A 21,680-nucleotide genomic window follows, 5' to 3' on the forward strand; every position below is an offset into this window, starting at 1 on the left:
GACACCCTCCAAGGTGGGGAAGGGCCACAAGAAACCAGGAAAGTCTGGGAAGAGCAGCACGGTGGAGAAGACCGCCATCATCCCCGCTGCCCAGGAGGCCACCTCCAGCACCAGCCCAGCTGCCCAGGACAGGACCGCCAGCACAAGCCCACCTGCCCAGGACAGGACCGCCAGCACAAGCCCAGCTGCCCAGGACAGGACCGCCAGCACAAGCCCACCTGCCAAGGACAGGACCGCCAGCACAAGCCCAGCTGCCCAGGACAGGACCGCCAGCACAAGCCCAGCTGCCCAGGACGGGCCCACCAGCACAAGCCCACCTGCCCAGGAGGCCACTGCCAGCAAAAGCGCCGCTGGGCCATGAAGGACCCCCAGCAGCTGAGTCCCTGCAATGGAGACCGCCGCCTCAAGCACCGCTGCACGGGGCACGCCATCTCAAGCACTGCTGAACAGGGCACCGCCGTCTCGAGCACCGCTGAACAGGACACCGCCGTCTCAAGCACCGCTGAACAGGGCACCACCGTCTCAAGCACCGCTGCACAGGGCACTGCCGTCTCAAGCACCGCTGAACAGGGCACCGCCGTCTCAAGCACCGCTGCACAGGGCACCGCAGTCTCAAGCACCGATGGCCCATGAGCGGCAAGGGCACTGACGCAACTGAGTCCATCACGGGATGAATAATGCACTCTGGGCACCATGCCCCCTCCAGAATCAGTGGAGTATCACATCCACTACCTCTGTCCTTAGCAGGATGAAGCACTCTGGGCACAAAGCCCCCTCCAGAACCTGTGGAGTATCACATCCACTACCTCTGTCCTTAGCAGGATGAAGCACTCTGGGCACAAAGCCCCCTCCAGAACCAGTGGAGGCTGTCATCCACTACCTCTGTCCTTAGCAGGATGAAGCACTCTGGGCACAAAGCCCCCTCCAGAACCAGTGGAGGCTGTCATCCACTACCTCTGTCCTTAGCAGGATGAAGCACTCTGGGCACAAAGCCCCCTCCAGAACCAGAGGAGTATCACATCCACTACCTCTGTCCTTGGCAGGATGAAGCACTCTGGGCACCAAGCCCCCTCCAGAACCAGAGGAGTATCACATCCACTACCTCTGTCCTTGGCAGGATGAAGCACTCTGGGCACAAAGCCCCCTCCAGAACCAGTGGAGTATCACATCAACTACCTCTGTCCTTAGCAGGATGAAGCACTCTGGGCACAAAGCCCCCTCCAGAACCAGTGGAGACTGTCATCCACTACCTCTGTCCTTAGCAGGATGGAGCACTCTGGGCACAAAGCCCCCTCCAGAACCAGTGGAGTATCACATCCACTACCTCTGTCCTTGGCAGGATGAAGCACTCTGGGCACAAAACCCCCTCCAGAACCAGTGGAGTATCACATCCACTACCTCTGTCCTTAGCAGAATGAAGCACTCTGGGCACAAAGCTCCCTCCAGAACCAGTGGAGACTGTCATCCACTACCTCTGTCCTTAGCAGGATGAAGCACTCTGGGCACAAAGCCCCCTCCAGAACCAGTGGAGTATCACATCCACTACCTCTGTCCTTGGCAGGATGAAGCACTCTGGGCACAAAGCCCCCTCCAGAACCAGTGGAGTATCAAATCCACTACCTCTGTCCTTAGCAGGATGAAGCACTCTGGGCACAAAGCCCCCTCCAGAACCAGTGGAGACTGTCATCCACTACCTCTGTCCTTAGCAGGATGAAACACTCTGGGCACAAAGCCCCCGCCAGAACCAGGGGAGTATCACATCCACTACCTCTGTCCTTGGCAGGATGAAGCACTCTGGGCACATGGCCCCCTCCAGAACCAGTGGAGACTGTCATCCACTTGAGAGACTGTAGCTTTGCACTCCCCAGGACTGAACAGTGGGCAAACCACCCACTGGAGAGACTTCTGAGACTGTGGCTTTGCACTCCCCAGGTTTGAACAGTGGGCAAACCACCCACTGGAGAGACTTGAGAGACTGTGGCTTTGCACTCCCCAGGATTGAACAGTGGGCAAACCACCCATTGGAGAGACTTTTGAGACTTTGGCTTTGCACTCCCCAGGATGGAACAGTGGGCATGTGGCCCCCTCGTGGATTTGTCGTCGTGCACTCAAGCGGCTGAGGTGCATTACCTGGACCTCTATGCTTGGTATATATTTTGTACATGGTGTATATATATGTTTCTGCCTGCTTGCTTTTAATATATTGCAATGGTTACACTCATTTTCTATTGTCTTTGCATTCTTCCGGGGGGTTTGTGGGGTGTAACAGTGATGTATTGATATGCATTAGTGTGTGTGTTGTGGTGGGTGAGGGTGGGGGTGTTGCGTGTCCCTGTTTTTTCCCTCCCCTGTGTCGTAGGTGCAGTACTCACAGTGGTCTTCGCTGCCGGCGTTCGTGCTCCTGGTAGAGGAGCAGGAAGACTATTGCAGGTAGAATTTGGAGTTCCGGATCCATAGTGTCCTCGTTCCTCGTGGGGTGTGTAGAGGTGAGCGTTTGTCCTTCGGGATTCCTGTTTCTTCCGTGTTTTTATCCGCGGTGAATCCGCCCCGGAAAAGGTGGCGGATTGGCCTGTCATAATAGTGTGGGTGGTACATTGTCTACCGCCTGTCTTTTGGCGTTGACCGCCGCGCTGTTTGTTTGTACCGCCGTGGCAGTCGGAGTGTTAAAGTGGCTGTCTTTGTTGGCGGTTTCCGCCACGGTCGTAATTGCACATTTTTTACCGCCGGCCTGTCGGCGGTCTTACCGCAGCTTTAATACCGATCGCCAGGGTTGTAATGACCACCAAAGTCTGTAAAGACAGAAATTAAAGAAGTATTGGAAGAGATTTCAGCAGAAAAATCTTTAACTATAAAAGAATATAGCTTTAGCTTAATGATACTTTAACATAGGGACAGAGGCTCAAATGAGATGTCTGATTGCGTAAATTCATCTAGCATATAAATTAAGACTGAGAACATTCTGTGGGTGAGCTAAGGTCCAGCATCAATATGAAAAATAGTTCTAAAGTCCTCTGCAGTGATCCAGTACCTCGCTCATTCAAAAGCGGATAGTATTGAAATAGGTAAAGCCAACATGCTGGACTCCTATTATCCAAAACAAAGTGGTACATTTAGAAAACGTATGTCTGTATGGAGTAGTTCTGTTCTCTCATACAGATACAATTTTGAAGAAAATGTAGAAGCAGTCCGCTTTGTAGTTTCAGGCAGCAACAATCGTTTAGTGAGACACAGTATGTCTCATTAACCATCATAAACCTTAAGACCCCAGAAAAAGAAAGAGTTTTCTTATAATATTCTTGTACAGCTGTTCATTCTTTGATACAGTGTGGATGAACATTGAGATCAGTATGAGTCTTATCAGAATACTTTCAATGCAATGGAACACAACATTCAGTGTCCATTCTTTCCCACTTAGTTGCAAATGTTGAATGATCAAATTCAACAAGAGGGGACAATTGTCAAAGAGAGTTCTCAAGGAAGTCAAGGTTCAGGCACAGAGAGTCAGGATCCTTTTGGTCAAACAATCATTGCAAATGAGGCAGCTATAGATGTGAATGAAGTAGAAAACACAATAGATTAGTTTAAAAGTGATTCAATTGATTTTAATAGTCTTATAACACAACGTATTGACTAGCAGCTTTATGTTTCCAGGAACATTACAATCTCACTTGATCATGGAATTCTGCATACAAACTTTCAATGTACCTGCAGCATGTTTAAGTGTACACTTCTTTAAGTTTGTGGCCAGGCAGACACTGGCAAGATTTCCTTACAGAAGAACTTAGAGCATATGTTCACAAAAGGATTGGAACATTTCCAATATTATAACTGCACCAACTGGTCTAACCACTCACAATTTAAATGGTGTAACTTTCATCTTATTTTAATGTTGTCATGTGAATATGCCAACCAGATGGATAACCTCAAGGTATATGCTGATGCTTGTCCTGATATTCACAAAGGGCTTGATTTATGAAGGTCCTTACATGTAGTAAAGTTATGAGTGTGGAGTTATTATCTTGTAAGCTAGTCCTCCAAGAAGTGTTCCATGCTAGATCCCTGTGCATACTCTGGTAAAAAAAAAAATCTAGATTCTGCTTCATTTCGGTCAGTTTTTGCCATCCTCTGCCCTGAATTCCAGAATTTCAATGTGCTCAGTCATATCATCAATTTACTTGCCCATTCTAGACAGTTCAGGAGTGATGGTTACAACATCCTCCTACTTGCTCATTACATTCTCTCCCATTTGAGTTGATCCATTCACAGGAGCTCGATATATACAACTGAGGTATCTATTTTACCTACCATCACTGCCCTATAGAGTCTGCAATTTATGATTGATTTTACTTTCAGGTTAATGGCTCTGCTGCAAGTACTGCAGACGCTGATCTGCCTGTCCCAGCGCCAGACATCTGGGTGCAAGACAATGCCAACATCACTGCAGGGGACACAGACTTGTTTACTCTGGGGATGCTGACGATCTTGTTTCTAGGCCAAGAGTACCAGCCAGCAAATAATCACTGCAGCACAACCAGACAACTGCAGGTTATCCAGCTGTAGTCCCCTATTCAGATGCAGCAAAAGCCAAAAACTATGACCAGTGTCAGTGTCACAGTACAATGGTAAAGCATCAGCACAGTGTTTAAGTGAACAATGCTGCAGACATGTTCCCTACACAGAGATTCAACAGCTGAATCTTCTACTTGAGGAACTTCATGTTTCCAGGACAGGTCACATATGTATGTCTGTCCCTGTGTTGTGACAGACTTTCGGCATAAATGAGAAATCCTGAGGAGATATCCAGGGCTGGACCCAGCTATGTTTGGGACGGGGATGGAAGAGGGGCAAAGGCAACATCGACCCCTTCTCTGCACTGTCCCTCTGTCTGGCAGATTGGCTTGTCTATCGGGCAGCAATGTAAAAACAAATAAGACCTCTGATTCAAGTTTTTGCACAGATCCCCAGATTCCTCTATTAGGGCCAAGAGAAAGTACCAGCAGACAGGCCTTTTGTGGTGCTTGTGCTCCTTGATAGGCCCAATCTTCTGACTCAAGTGCTGTCTTGTCAGCTCTGTGATTTGAGTACAGGCTGGCCTGCATGTCATGTCCCACTACTTCTGCCCCCTCAGGCAGACCTCTGTGCACTTGATCTGCTGCACCAAGAGCTGATCAGGTCTCTTCTTCCAGCTTGAGAAGCCTGGGTTATACTCCCTCATCAATCTCAGTCCTAGTCCTAGATCTAGACCATCATCTAGACCATCAAGGCACAAGATTGGGCTCCTAATTCACAAGTTTTATCTCAGGAATAAGGCTAAGGATGGGGCAGTCAAGTACAGGGCAGTCAAGCTGCATGCCATCACTCAATTGCAGTTAGTTTCATCCTACTGCCACATTTGCCACTTTCAGTATTGCATAAAAGGCCAAAACATGATACCAGACCTTTCACATCTGCTCCATCTACTTTAGAGCTGCCCATTAGTACTTGAATTGAGACTAGGACGGGGACAGGAGCTGACCTGTGTTATTGAGGTCTTTCCCCATGAGCTTCAGGATTTCCTTATGTTTTCACTTGCGGTCTCAAAGCCCAAGCAAAAAACACACAGAAATAAACTGATGATGGAGTTCTGTTTCAAATGTGCCTCCAGAAATAGGAGGCCTTACACAGTCCAATAGTTTCTTGGAATGTCTGTCCCCCAATAAGTTTCTTTATCAGAGAAGTAATAAAGGTGTGTTTGGTATCCTGGGTCTCACAGGGCCAATAAGAGGTGCCAGTTAAAGGCAGGGAAGATGCATGTGATGGAGTTTGCAATAAACTTGTTGTTGCACTGTGTGCTGCTGGTGGTTTCAAATGCCCTAACAATGCAGTCTCTACAGAAGAATTTGTACTAGATGAGCAAAGTGGAATTATTGGGATCTTCAGCTGTGAGTTTATGTTACAGATTATCTCCAATGAGGCACTGGCTCAAACAGTGGTTATCCTGTCTGGAAAGGAGATCATAACATCGTCACAGAACAGCTGTAATGGTGTTTTCAAGGAAGGGGGCAGTGGTAATTGGTGGTTCCTGATATATGTAGAATATTACTTTGGGTGAGCTGTCTGCCTGTAATTTGTAACAGAAATATTGGTTTCATGCCAGGTGGATGGCATATTTATATCCATGATTGTGAATTTGGTGTGCTAATCACTCCCTGAGGAAGCTCAATTTTATTACAAAAGGGTCCCGCTCTTGCAATTAAGTTAGAGGGGATTACCAGAAAAACATTTCTTGAGCATTAGAGTGGCAGATTTGAAGTTTCCTTTGGTGAGGAAAGACATTTTGTCAAGGAAGATGGTTGTCATGACTTTTTTATGTGTGTTGTAGTGTCATTTGAGGAAATGGTCAAGGCAGGATGTCCACTGGAAAGACAGGAAACAAAAATTATATGCTTGACGCTTGGTGCTGTTTCTGGAACACTAACACCACAGCTCTAGTTTAGAGGGAAAAATCATCTTTGATGGTGAAGGGAATCAGGCCTTCGGTTGATAGCAAGAGAAATTTGTATGAAGAGACTGAGTTTTTTTAGCTTGGGCGGGAGGAGACTGGTACTATGGTCTTATGGATATGAAGGGAAGTCTGCCATTTAAATCATGGAGTTCAGGGACTGTCCTCCCAAAAACAGATATAGCCCAGAGGGGTTGAGCACTTAGAGATAGATAGCAGGTATTGGGGCTTTGCCCAGGTCATTGCGTTTTTGGGGAAGCAAGGCAATTTTTCATCATATAGAGGAGGGATGACCTCTGATGGGTGTATTTGTTGAGATGTTGAAGTACAATGAAATAAGACAAGGTTTTTCAGAAGCATGGTGTTAGTGAAAATATGATGAAGGAATCTCTTTACTTATAAGTTGCTGAGCCAAATGTCAGCAAGGGTAAGCAAATTTATCGGAAAGTCTTCAACATGCTAATGTCAACTTAGGTTCTGATATCAGTATAAACAGTATTCATTATTAACAAAAAACAACAACCCAAATGCGTAGATTTCATTGCAGACTAAAAAAGTCAATCTCAATCCAAAATAGGAGAAGAGGGAGTTGACTCTCCAGTACAAACCTCCCAAGCGTAAATAAAATAATTAAAGCCTGCAGTTCCCAGAAGAAAAAAATCTCACCTCACCCAAAGCACAATATGATCAGTACACAATTTGTCTGGTGTGATTATCATAGGCCCCACACGGTGACTCTTTCCTGGAGATCTTTTTAAAAAAGCGAAAGAAGGCCAGGTCTGTCTGACCCTGGTTTTATAGAGTAGAGTATCCAACAAAGATGAAAAGAAGGAGTTTGTGAAGATTCCCCAAGACTTAGCACATTGATCTGACGTTTGTGATTTATGTGCCTGTCTTTAAATCTCATGAATGTACCAGGCCAAAGTGGGTCTGCAATATATTTACTCAGACAGTACACCACTGTGAGGCCATCCCATGGTGGACATATATCAATGTGGGGGGTGAGTAAAAAGTCATGCTAACACGGATGGAGTGTTGTCCGATGGCAGATGCTTGATCCCTCTCTACCTGGTAAACCACTAGTAGAACGGTTCTACCCCTGCTAAGACCGACGGTGGTTCTCCCATTCAGTATATAAATTGGTCAGATGTTGCTCTCCAGGGCGGATGGATGGATTTACACCTCTGTCAGAGAGGATGGATTGCCCGACTGCCAGTATATCAATAAGATACAAATCAGGCTCTTAATACCCAGAGAGAGTTTTTAGAATGTCATTCTTATTCAAAATACATTGAGCCCGATTCGCAAAGGTAAAGTTAGACTAAAAGTCTAAGTTTAGAGGAAAATTCTAACTTTACTACTTTTTGGTATTCACAAAGTAATTATAAGTAGTATCTCACCAACTGCAGAGGTTCTGCACTCGGGGTGGAATCTCCATACTAGTAGTGAATCTCCCCACTCGGGGCGGAACGTCCGCAATAGGGGCGGAACACAACACAGTGAACAAAGAAGGCATCCGTTGGTGTATGCCCTAATCCATATGCCTAGATGTACACATCATGTGATCTATGATATGTAATTGCACAACCACCATAGCACAAAAAACCTCACTTAAAATAGAAAATAGCTGCATGTAGGCACTGGGCTGTTACATATGTGTATGTAAAGGGAGTGTATTGGAGGGGTAAATGTGATGTCAAAAAAGATATCACAACAGCCACAAACAGCCCAAATATGAATGTAATACATAAGTCATCTGATCTGATCAAACCTCTGATTTTTAAGTTTTTCCCAAGCACAAGACACACACCTGTGTTAGTGCTTACCATCTCCCCATCCAGCTCCAGCTGAAAGTGGTTAGCACAACCGCCAATCCCAGCCTGCCTTAATACTTAAAATCAGAGCTGCCACACACAAACCTTTCCAGACCTTACAATATGTCGCTGAATGTGTTTGCCCCTTCTGATGCGACAGAATGATATAAGGAGAAGGAGGAGGAGGAGAGCAGACAAGACCTTCATACAAAGGATGTCTTGGGGATGTCCAGTACAGATGTCACCTCCAGATTTCAATTTCCCCCTGATGTCATATTGGACATGGTTTCAGAGTGGGAGCAGCATCTTCACCCTGAGACATGGCTCATCAGGTTCTGGGCTGCATAAATAGGAGAGTGGATCTCTATATACCTATGCCACATATACTGACAGGAAGGCAACATGTCGTTAGGGATTTCTACCTATTTCCCCATTTCCCAAGTGTGGGAGGTGCAATTGATTGTACTCATGTGGCACCTTTCCACCTTGTCAAAATGCACACATCTTCCACAACAGACAACGCTGGCAGTCCATCAAAGTGTAGGGTGTATGTGATGCCGGTGGCTGCTTTACTGATGTGCATGCAGTGTTCCCAGGCAGAATACACCTCTTGCCCGATGGCTGGCAGCAGGAGATTTTGGCAGGATCTGGCTTCTGAGTAAGTGCTCAAGCATCAGGCAAGTCTGATATGTAGAAATTAGGTTTTAATATACACAACTATTATAAATGACTAATTCTCATGACACACGCATGACCCCAACAGACCCTGCAAGTATGATTTCATGCATTATAAACTTTACAGATGCAAGAGGACATGTATATTTTTCTGCTTAGGTGATGCTGCAAATGCACTTTCCCCTCATCTCCTCTACCATATAAACTGTACCTCAGCGTAGATACACTAGGGCACACACATATACATAGGCCATCATATAGCGCATTGTTGGTCTCCTAAAGTCATGATACAGATGTCATAACCATACAGGGGGAACCTTCACCTTGGTCTGAATCCAGGAAACCGGGCCACTGTCCAAAACAAAGGGAAGTGTATGCATGTGCGTGACCAGCTTTTTTTCACTTTTTTTTTGTGAACAACCAGTTGTGTTACTTCCTTTATGTGGTTTCACCGTCTGTTGTCAACAATGATGAGTGGACATTGAACACTCTGTTCATAAATTTCATCCTGAGACTACTCTGTAAGCCATACATAATGTATGTAAACAGAAGCTGTTGTGAACAGTCAAAAGATAGGCCATGCAACACATTTTTTGCACATGTTAGTGATTAGTTTAGACAAAGCCTCAAAGGACTCCACTGCCTTAGGGGAGTAAATACTGCATGTTTGAGACCTCCCCAGAGAGGGGACATCTGTAAACTTTGCCAGCACAAAGTTTCACAATGATTTTTGTCTATGCATAGAGTCAGTGAGGACTGCCATGGTGTACAGGATGGAAACCTACAAGTATATGGGAAGCAGGTGAGCTTACAATTAGGTGTCACCTTTAGAATTTTGGGTTACCTATACTACAATCACACCTTCACCATTGTTTTTTTAAAACCTTTATTAATAAGTTTCCAAGAAGGATAATGCAAACAGGGTATCATTTTGGGGGCATACAACACTGCAGTCCATTATTGCATGTGTGGAGGAAGCAAATGCAGTAAGAATACCAGCAGAGACATTTAACAAAGCAAACAAAATTTCAAGGGCAGAGCAGGCTCTCGGAGCAAGGAGCAAAGACACTAGGAGCAAATAGGGTGACATGCCAGAGGAGATAGTTGGTTGTAACATGGTGAGGGGGGACTAGTCCTAGGCAGCGGTGTCAACAGTCAACAGGTACTCCGAGAGAGGCTGCCGATTGTCTCTTGGCCATGAGGTTGGTGGTTGCAGAGTGGCATAAATTTCACTAGTGCTGTAACAATAAATTAAACTGTTGAGCCAAGCCTTAACAGTTGGGCAAACCCTGCTACCCCAGTGTATTGTTATTGCTCTTTTGACCAGCAGTAGTGCAAGGTCCATATAGCTGCAGATTCACTTAGGAACGTCTGCCACATGACCGAGAAGTGCCATGAGAGGGCCTGGATGAAGTTCAACATGTATCATTAAGGAGAGACACTCAAATATCTCAGTCCAGTAAGCCCTAGTATGTGGACAAGTCCATGTGAGGTGTGCAAAGTCAGCATCAGGTACATTGCATTTAGTACAATTGGAGTATCTTGTGTGATCCAATATAGCAACCATGCTAGTGATAATGTAAGCTCTGTGCAGGAATTTAAAGTGAAGCAGCTTGTGTCTCTGGTTGGGGGGAAACTAGTTTAATCTGCTTGCAGCAGTAGTGCCACTCTTTGTCAGTCTGGGCCCAGCCTAGGTCTGTCCCCCAATGTTCCCCAATCTTCCCTGATGAGCAGGCTACAGTAACATGCACACTTTGCATAGTTTGGAAATTAGCCTTCACCTTTCGGAGGCTGCTAAAAGCAAAGTCAATGATGAGAAGTCATCGGGTGCTATGGCAAATGTAGAGATGCAGGCACAAAGTGAGGCATGGAGGTGATGTTGTAGAAAGAGATCCATCTATGTAGCTTGTGTGAATCTAACTTCGTCAGTATGCAAAGGACATGCCTATTGGGGAAGCTATCTCCCATTGTGTGCAGGTCAAATTTACTAAGTGTGCCTTGTACCGCTCACTCTAGCATAGGTGGGATCCATGGGCTGTTAGACACTGGAAGTAAAGGGGAATACAGGGACCATGTCCCGAGGAGGGGATTAAGCTTCTTCCAAACCCAACATGTGGTGGATAGCATTTGAATATCAATGGAATCAAGTTTGATTCTGCTAGGCAGGATGAATGACAGTGGAATGTCTTCTGCTTGATCCCTCTGAGGGATGGAGTAGGGCAGTCTGGAGTCTGTATGGACCCAATGTGAGGTAAACCGGCATTGTGCCATTAGGTACGAAATTGGAAAGTCAAGGACACTGAATCCACCTCTATCATAAGGGAGTATCAGGGTGCGCCCCCAAACCCTTGGCTTTCAGCCATCCCAAATGATTCACAGCAGCAGTCCCCGAAGGCTGCAAAAATGTATTGGTGAGTGGTATGGGGATATTGTGAAAGAGATCAAAAAGCAGGCTGAGACAACCATTATAAGAATGGCTATTCATCCTGCCATAGAGAACAGGAGTCATATCCACAGCTCGATCTGGACCGTGCTGTGTGGGAACGGTACTTTGGACATTGGCCCTTACAAACATATGTGACATGCAGTGTTGGAAACGTACTGGTCCACTCACTGGACGTGTTTTGGACAAATAATCATTATATTGTTACAAACAATATACTGATAATTGCAATAGAAATTTAATGTTGATGATTGAACACAGTGGTTGTGGTGCTGAGACAGTGAGGCTAGGAATGTTCAAACATTTGTTGGCCACGATCTACTGTTTATCCATGTTTTACCATGATGGCTAACAAGATGCCATAGTAACATACTATACACTCCTCTATCTCCATATTGCATGTGTGACGTACTCAGACATTACTAAATTAATAATGGTAAGCATCTGTGTGGAGTTGTGTTTATGATTTGTAAAATTAAACCTATGAATATACAGGTATTAAAATATCTTGTATTTGTGTGTGCTGCTACTCATGTGGCTTTGTAGCTATGTCTGTCATGCATACATGATGGTTCAAGTGTCCCTGTGTAATGACTTGGATTGTCCATGCTCAGAGACTCTTTCATGCGTCCAACTGAATTGTGTGTGTGATGATAAATGCATCACACACGGATCTAATGTCTACCTATTATTATATGTCACTATTTCATACATACTTTCAGGTACTATGTGAGATATTTGGATGGCACTGTTTGATATGTTAATGGTAAACTAACACTTGCTCTCAGCACTTACAACACATCATGGCCAGTTGCTAGATTGCACCTACTGCTCTGCAGCCTGCAGCAATATCTCACCAGATTTGGGTGTGCATTGCATTACTCAACTGGTCATCAGGAACCCCATAAAGCTGAGTGTACTTATTAAACACCCCCTCAGTTAGGATGTTCAGTTCTGTCTCATTGAAAGGGGATGCCTTATCCTCAAGTCCCACTGTCAGTTGGGGGCAGGTTAGATAAACAGAGCAGCTCTGAGATGAGGATGGCACAGAACAACCATAAAATGGCCGCCTGCATTGTACTGAAATCAATTTCCTGTATTTAATCTCCTTTATCCTGAGTATTTTAATTGTTTTCCACACTGAGTGCAGTTCCCCTGCCCAAGACCAGAGTCTCCACTCTGGGTGCAGAACCACTGCACTCGGGGCAGAAACTACACAGTCGGGCCCATAACCCAATCTGCATGTTGGGAGTTGATAGTGCAGGTTGTGGTACAGGTGGCTGGGTGTGGTGGGGTGCAGGTAGGTGGGTTGGGTCCCTTCCATGTGTTGACCATGAAGGAAGACTTTGAAATAGTTTCAACATGCTCTCCATCATCTTCATGGCCAAGACTTAGCGTCTTGCATCCATGACAAGTCTTGGCAAGATTTCACATTACTGTCCAAGACAGGGGTCTGCCTTATCCAAGTCATTTCCTGTAGTGATTTTCAAATGTCAGACACAGTAGTTCCTATTGCATGATTGGGCTGCCTATCATCAGCCTGTTGTTGAAAACTATCTTTCTCCCAATAGCCAAATTACTATCTGCAGCCCCCTCTGTATGGAATGGCATCTGATACGACCGCCAGGCCCGCCTGCATGGGGAGGGGTGGCTCATGGGGGGCTGCGGAGATTTATGCCTAGGGGATACTTGTCCTTACCAGGGTTGTTAGGTCTTTCAGGTGCCTGAGAGAAGGCCTGGCATGCACTGCAGTGGGAGCAATGCGAAGAAGAAGCAGCACATTTAACTTGGACATGAGGGTTGTGAGGAGGTGATGGCTGTGTTAAGATAGGTGAACACTGTCACTGGTTGGCTGACTGCTGGGAATGGGCAATCCTCAGGGAGAGAAAGTGGGAGGTACAATGCAGGCCAGAGTTATGTAGGCTTCAGACTTTCGGCCAGTGGTCAACAGTGCAGTCGTCATGCAGGTCCTCCTCTGAAATCAGCACCTGCTCATCTTCTTCCTTCTCATCTCCATCTTGTTGAGCTGTGCATGCTGTTGACATTGCTGCTTGGAGGAGGGTTGGGTTTTCTCTTTGTATTTCCTGTCGTCCTCCACAGCTGGATGGTTTAGCTTCATCAAGCGAGTCATTGTCCTCAGAGGTTGCACCATGATGAGTATTTTCCATAGTATATCATGTGCTACAGCATAAGGTTTGGGCCAATATTCTTTGCATCTATCTGATTTTACACGTGATCTGCTTTATGTAGGACTACATGTCACAGCTCACACTGTAGCTCTGAGGTGTTCAACGGAGATATGCAATGCAAAATCAAACTCATCAGCTCTAGCCACTGTTCTGTGTGGCATTGCAATGCCCCATGATATCAGCTGCTAAACCTGGGTATTTGACTGTGTGGCAAAATACATGATCCTCAATCCAGGGGCTTCAGAAGGAAGTGACTCCTTAAGTAATGTTCACCATGAATTGTAAGTGAACATGCAAAAAAAACCACAGACTTCAATAAATTAATGACATTAAAAATTGAAACCCCATCATTAAAAACCTTATGATCAATCAATATGTCTTATAGTACACTGTGAATAGAACAATCAGAAATTAAAATGAGCTAAGAACAAGAAAGCTGTCAGATTTCTTGTTTTTAACACACTTTAATTTTAATATTGTATAAATTGGCATAAAAATGAGATTTTTGAGGGAGAATGATGCATAGAGTATGTCCAGTGGGATGTCTGCACCTGAATAAAGTCTTTCACATTTTCCCCATTTAGGGAGAAGGCTTATCTGACATGATTGAACTTAACCCAGGTGTTGGCTAACCATTGTAGATTTTATTATATGCTCAGCAGGCTTGAAAGGCTGGGGAGGGGGTACCAAGTACAACTAGAAAGAAGCCAGGAGAGAGCTCAAAAGAGCTGAGAGTATGATTGTTAGAAATTGGGTTTTTCGTTGGCAGTCACGTTACCCCCTGTCCAAACGAGGACCCTTCACTCTAGTCAGGGCAAAGGAGAAACACACCTGGCTAAACCCCACTCACCCCTTGGTAGCTTGGCATGAGCAGAAAGGTTTAACCCAAAAGCAATGTGTAAAGTATTTGTACCAAAACACACAGTAATACAGTGAAAACACTACAGAATGGACACCACACCCGTTTAGAAAAATAGGTAATATTTATCTAAATCAAACAAGACCAAAATGACAAAAATCTAACTTGCTCAAGTCAAAAGATGAATATTCAAAAAAGTAAGAGTCTTACTCCATATAAAACAAAAGAAACGATTTTACACAAGGTACCTGGTTTGTGTAAAACATGAAGGTGCACAGGTGAGCGTGCGTCGGAAAAGTCAGCGATGCGTTGATTACTTACTTGCAAGTGAGGCCGTGCATTGTTTCTTCTCCGGTTGGGTAGACAATGCGTAGTTTTTCTCCCTTGAAAGTGAGCGATGTCTCGATTTCCAGACAGGGCACCTCAGATCCACATAGGTCCACAAAGACTTTGATGTCCAGCAACGATGCATGAGAAATCCGGTCGAAGGTGTTAGAAAACTGCGATGCGTGGGGTTTGCATTGTTATCAGCAGCCACAAGCAGGTATTGCATTGTTTCTCCAGCAGCGATGCACTGATTTCCCAGCCATGATGCAGGTGGAGCATCAATCTTTAGCTGCAAAGCAGGTCGCGCATCTTTTTTCAGCTGCGTTGTAGGTGGTGCGTCAAAATTTTACCTGCACAGTGTTCTGTGCGTGGATTTCAGTCCTTGTTCTGTCAACTTCACCTCTCATGGGTCTAGGGACTGGATGAGGCACCACATGGCAGGGCAGGAGTCTCAACAGAGAGTCCAGGTGCTGGCAGAGGAATTCTTTGATGGTCCTGAGACTTCAAAACAGGAGGCAAGCTCAGTTCAAGCTCTTGAAGATTCTTCACAAGCAGGAATACACCACAAAGTCCACTCTTTGTCCTCTTTCAGGAAGAAGCACAAACTGCAGGCCAACCCAGCAAAGCACTGTCACAGGCAAAGGGTCAGTACTCCACCTCCAGCTCTTCAGCTCTTCTCCTCGGCAGAGGTTCCTCTTGATTCCAGAAGTAATCTAAAAATATGGGGCTTTGGGCCCTCTACTTATACCCCTTTCTGCCTTTGAAGTAGGCAAACTTCAAAGTAAAGTCTCTGTTGTTCACAAGATCCTGCCTTGCCTAGGCCTGGCCCCAGACTCACACCAGCATGTTGGAGACTGCATTGTGTGAGGGCAGCCACAGCCCATTTAGGTGTCAGTGACCACTCCTCCCTCCACTCAAGCCAAGATATCCCGTCAGGATATGCAGGCTACACCCCAGCTCCCTTTGTGTCACTGTCTAGAGGGGATTCACAAGCAGCCCAATTGTCAATCTGACCCAGACAGGAAATACACAAGCAGGCAGGGTCACAGAATGGTTTAACCCCTTGGGTGCCAAGGATGTAATGGTTATGTCCAGTGGCGCGGCGCTGAAGCGCTACGGATGTAACCATAGTTCCTTGTACTGGCCCTTGGGGGAAGCGCTTCTCCCAGGGCAGGGATGGAAGGGGAATCACGGACACTAGGCAAACCCACACAAGTGAGGTACCATTTGTATTGGGAGACTTGGGGAAATGCTGGGTGGAAGGACATTTGTGGCTCCTCTCAGATTCCAGAATTTTTTGTCACCAAAATGTGAGGAAAAAGCATTTTTTGAGCCAAATTTTGAAATTTGCAAAGGAATCTGGGTAACAGAACCTTGTGAGAGCCCCACAAGTCACCCCATCTTCTATTCTCCTAGGTGTCCAGTTTAAAAAAATGCACAGGTTTGGTAGGTTTCCTTAGGTGCCGGCTGTGCTAGAGGTCAAAATCCACAGCTAGGCACTTTGCAAAAAACAGCTCTGTTTTCTTTGGGAAAATGTAAGGTGTCCACGTTGTGTTTTGGGGCATTTCCTGTCATGGGTACTAAGTTTACCCACACAAGTGAGGTATAATTTTTTTGGGAGACTTGAGGGAAAACTGGGTGGAAGGAAATTTGTGGTTCCTCTCAGATTCCAGAACTTTCTGTCACCGAAATATGAGGAAAAAGCATTTTTTTGGCCAAATCTTGAGGTTTGCAAATGATTCTGGGTAACATAACCTGGTGAGAGCCACACAAGTCACCCCATCTTGGATTCCCTGAGATGTCTAGGTTTAAATAACGCACAGGTTTGGTAGGTTTCCCTAGGTGCCCGCTGAGCTAGATGCCAAAATCCACAGCTAGGCACTTTGTAAAAAACAACTCTGTTTTCTTTTGGAAAATGTGATGTGTCTGTGTTGTGTTTTGGGGTATTTCATGTAGTGGGCACTAGGCCTACCCACACAAGTGGGTGCATTTTTATCAGAAGCCTTGGGGGAACGCTGAGTGGAAGGAAATTTGTGGCTCCTCCCAGATTCCAGAACTTTCTGTCACCGAAATATGAGGAAAAAGTGTTTGGCCAAATGTTGAGGTTTGCAAAGGATTCTGGGTAAGAGAACATGGTGAGAGCCCCACAAGTCACCCCATCCTGGATTCCCTTTGTTGATGCCATTTTCAGGGGAAAAAACACAAGCCTTCTTCTGGAGCCCTTTTTTCACATTTTTGTGAAAAATAAACAATTTGTGTTCTGTATTTTGGCTAACTTCTTGGTCTCCTCCAGGGGAACCCACAAAGTCTGAGTACCTCTGGAATCCCTAGGAAGTTGGGAAAAAAGTTTACAATTTTGGTGTGGGTAGGCTATGTGGACAAAACGTTATGAGGGCCTAAGCGTGAACCGCTCTAAATGGCCATAAAAAGCCCTGGCACCTGAGGAGGAAAAGGCCTAGCAGCGAAGGGGTTAATCAAGAAAATGGCCACTTTCTAAAAGTGGCATTTTCAAACTGACAGTTTAAAAACCAACATTACCAAAAGATGTGTTTTTAAATTGTGAGTTCAGAGACACCAAACTCCATTTTTTTTCTGTTCCCAAATGGAAACTGACGTTAAAAGATATTTAAAAGTAGCCCCCTTGTCATCCTATGAGAGAGATAGGCCTTGCAACAGTGAAAACTGAATTTGGCAGAATTGCACTGTTAGGACATGTAAAAAATCAGTACATGTCCCATCTTTAACCTATACTGCACCCTGCCCATGGGGCTACCTAGGGCCTACCTTAGCGGTGCCTTAGGTGCCTTACATGTATAAATAGGGAAGGTTTGGTCCTGGCAAGTGGATACACTTGCCAGGTCGCATTGGCCGTTCAAAACTGCACACATAGACACTGCAGTGGCAAGTCTGAGACATTTTTACAGGGCTATTAATGTGGGTGGCACAACCAGTGCTGCAGGCCCACTAGTAGCATTTGGTGTACAGACCCTGGGCACCTCTAGTGCACTTTCCTAGGGACTTATTAGAAAATCAGATATGCCAATCCTGGAAAAGCCAATTACACATACAGTTTACACAAGAGCATTTGCACATTAGCACTGGTCAGCAGTGGTAAAGTGCTCAGAGTACCAAAAACAGCAAAAACAGAATCCAGCCCACAGTAAAAATGGGGGAAGCAGAGGCAAAAAAGACTGGGGAGGACCCGCCAAGAATGCAAAGTCTAACAATGACGATCAAAAATGTTTGGTGAATTACATTTTGGGATAATTATGATACCACAAACGATGTTTCAAAGCCAGAAGTGTGGCAGTTCACCAATGATAATCTACATGGGAAATGTAACTAATTAATTAGGATTCACTAGATCTCACCATCAGTACTTCACTGGATGATGCTTAAAAACATTCCATTTGGCCTTTTTCACATAGGACATTTGTCTGGAAATGGAGAACAAAGAAGTCGTTTCTGAGTTTGCCACTAAATAATTCCATGCTGCCTGGCATAAGTCATTGGAGCATGCTGTCTCATTCCCTGCTTTAATTTCTGTTGCCACTATCTTTTCTTTCGGAATGGTGATGCCCTTCTCCTCTTGATTCACAAGGCTAATGGAGGTCAAGTTCTTGCTTGTAAAGCCAGCATGCCCTTGTGAATATTCCCTCCTCATAATGGAGGGTGAAAAGATTTTGAAATGGAGACGGCTTCTGTCTGACATATAATTCCAGTGGATCGGATGTTACAGGACATGGCCATCCAATTTTTAAATCCAAGCTTAAGCTGCCATTGATGGATAAAGCCATCATATATGCCCTGCCCCAGTGGACATAGTTTTGTCATGGAAAGAGTCTAATGAGCAGATTTATCATTATTTTATCTAGTGCATCATGAAAGGGAAAGGGCAGAAATGAGCTATATTTAACATTTAACATGATACTGTGCATTCCTGTGCCACTGCAGGCACCTTTGCACCATGGTCCATGGGTGCCTCCATCTTCAGAGGCAGAATGCAACACACTTAGAAAGTGGAAACAACAAGGAGAAAGAAAGCTATTTTTCCTTATTGCGCTTCCTCTGGGAAGGCATATTTTGAAGCATTTGCCTGCTTACCAGTGTTGATAAATCTGGGAATGGCCTAAAATCCATGGGGGACAGTAATGCAAGGTAGCAATTTGCGCTGCCTTGCGTCACTCCAGATTTCTCAAGCAGTTCAGGGCCATGAACGGTGGCCTTGCATGGCTTGATAAATCTATCTTAGGTTTTGTTTCGCCCTTGTGCCCTTGTGTGTGCAAGAGCAATGCAAAACCATGATAAATATGCTCAGAAATCCCAAAGTAAAAGATCTTATTAGGATCAACCACTAACTTGTATGCTACCATATTCACTTGTATTAGCCACAGAAGGTGCCTAGGTCCTGCCCAACTGCGCGGAATAATCTTTGTATTTTTTTTCAGAATTTATTGCATTTCTATAACAATAACTTTGAATGTGTTTATTGTTTGGCATATGCATTTTTTCTGGAAGTGTAGAGGACTTTATACTTATCCACAAACTTACCCGTTTCCAAATGGTCTTAACCATGTTCGTACTGTTGAAGTTGCATATGTAGGATAAGAAAAAACAGGGTTAGGCTAGGAAGAGAAAATAACGTCGCTGAAGAAACTTGGATAAGTAATTCGGAAGCACACTGCTTCCACCATAGGACCTGAGTGCAACTTGGACCGTGTGGAAGCTAGAAACTGACTCTTACTGGTAACACTGCAAGAACAACTGAAGAGAGTTAAGTTCCAAACAGTTACCCAACAACCTGAATCAGGAGCCAAAAACACAAGAAGGTACACACAGAGGAAGGCGGTGGTGAGTAGTCAGTACCTATCAACTATGTATGTTGACAGGCATACACGAGAAGACAGTGCTGGCTTATGTACTGTCAAAACCCCATTTAACCTGGAAATGAAATATCATCAACCCTGAAGTCAAGGAAACATATATTGGATTGGGAAATCAGTCATAAGGAAACAAAGCATAAAAGAGTAGTGGCCATTAAGTCACTCAGAACTTTAACCATGCAGAAGGCAGAGAGTACGATTTGCAAAAAATCTCCTTTGTTGTTCTGGTGATCCTTACAACCAGTCCTCAAAAACTGACAACTAGGCACCCTTAACACCCTGTGGGGAAAAATGAATTTTCTGCCAGCCATGGCGCCCCAAGGATCCACCCATAAGTCCTGACATCTATCAAAGGAGCACCAGATATTTCTCTCTTAAACAAATATACCTTTAAAGGTCAGGTTGCCTTATTTAAGCTCAGTCAATCACAATTCACACAGAGATGTGGCCTCTATCATCCAGCTCTGGACACCCTGAGTTCTCACAACACCCAGGAGGCAGGCTCTTATCTGGAAATGGTGACATAGTGTATGCTTGTTTCAATGATGGGTGACATGATTAAGAAGAGCTAGGTCCCTGATTTTATCTGATCAGTTCTTAAGTTTCAGAGCCTTTGCCTAACAAACCTTCATAGGGGCCTCTTTGATATGGCAGCACACACCATTAGCATTAGTTTTAGCCAACATGGCCCACCATCTTTTCCTTCCTCTGTCCATTTTACATTTAAGCTCTATTACTTATGGATTGCTACATTGGCCTTCATAATCCCACTGACATTTACCATTTATGTTCAATTCAAATTCTGGTATATCTTTGTCAAGATTCCACTCACAGGAAATGCAGGAATCTGCCGGAGCCCTGGTAATACAATCAGTCCCTCTAGCAACAACCCTCAACAAGCAGTTTATTCCAAGCGCACTGATGGTTCTACCCAAGGGAAAAGGGAGTTGGGGCTAACAAGGAAGGGATAGGTCGAGAAAGATTCTCTGGTCCTTCTTATAGAATGTATGATCATTCACACCGGAATTTCTCTGATCCTCTGAGTTGTTCTGGAGAAACATAGACCCACAATTAGCATCAATATTCTCATAGGACATATACTAATAACTGTTATTACATAGAATGCATTCACTGATTTCTTTCCTTGAGCTTGTGCTCAACCGATTCTGGAGGCAACGCCTTAATGTCCAAAAGTCTATTGAGCTTCTGCACTCACAAAATGCTGGCTAATATCTCAACTTTGGTAGAGTTGTACGTCAAGTAAACCACTTGTGTAGTCATATCACAGACAATTAAATTCCAGTAAGAATGCTTCTCTTTATTTTGGAGCCAGCAGGTGCAGTGCACTGACCCGAGTTTCTGTAGCTGTTGACCTTTGATACTTTGTGCCTTTTCGTTCAGGGGACAGATGTTAAATGAGCCAGCAGCCAGCCAGAGGATCAGCAGAGGTGCTGATTTAAAGAGAAGAGTCATGGAACTGGATCTTTCCAAATTAAGGGGCATATTTCATATTTAAGAGCCCCTAGCGCCATTCCAGCACCACATTAGTGTCATTTTTTTACTCTAATGTGAGGCTAGAAGGCCAAAAATGTCATGGCATATTTACAAAGTGGTGCAATGCATGTAGCCATTTGCAGTACATTATGCCTGCACCTGGCATAATGTGTGCAAAGGGGCCATTCCCCCGCTAGTGGGGCCAAATAAATGGGGCAAAGAAATCTAAAATATTTCTTTGCATCAATTTTTTGGCACTTATAGTGCCTACTCAGAGCAGACTTTAAAATGAGGCTTCTGTTGGTTACAATGGGCCTCAAGGGGCTCTGCAGAATTAGCGTCAAAGATTTTGACGCTAACCCTGCAAAGCGCCGGACTAGCATAAAAAACTCGGGCGCCAGTCCCCTAACTACCGCCATGGTGCGCCAAATTTTAAATACAGCGAACATGTGGTGGAGTTAGGGGGTGCTAAGTGGTGCAAGAAAAGTGGTGCTGCACTGTGTGCAGCACCACTT

This window comes from Pleurodeles waltl, chromosome 1_2, assembly GCF_031143425.1.
Source record: "Pleurodeles waltl isolate 20211129_DDA chromosome 1_2, aPleWal1.hap1.20221129, whole genome shotgun sequence".
Taxonomy (NCBI): domain Eukaryota; kingdom Metazoa; phylum Chordata; class Amphibia; order Caudata; family Salamandridae; genus Pleurodeles; species Pleurodeles waltl.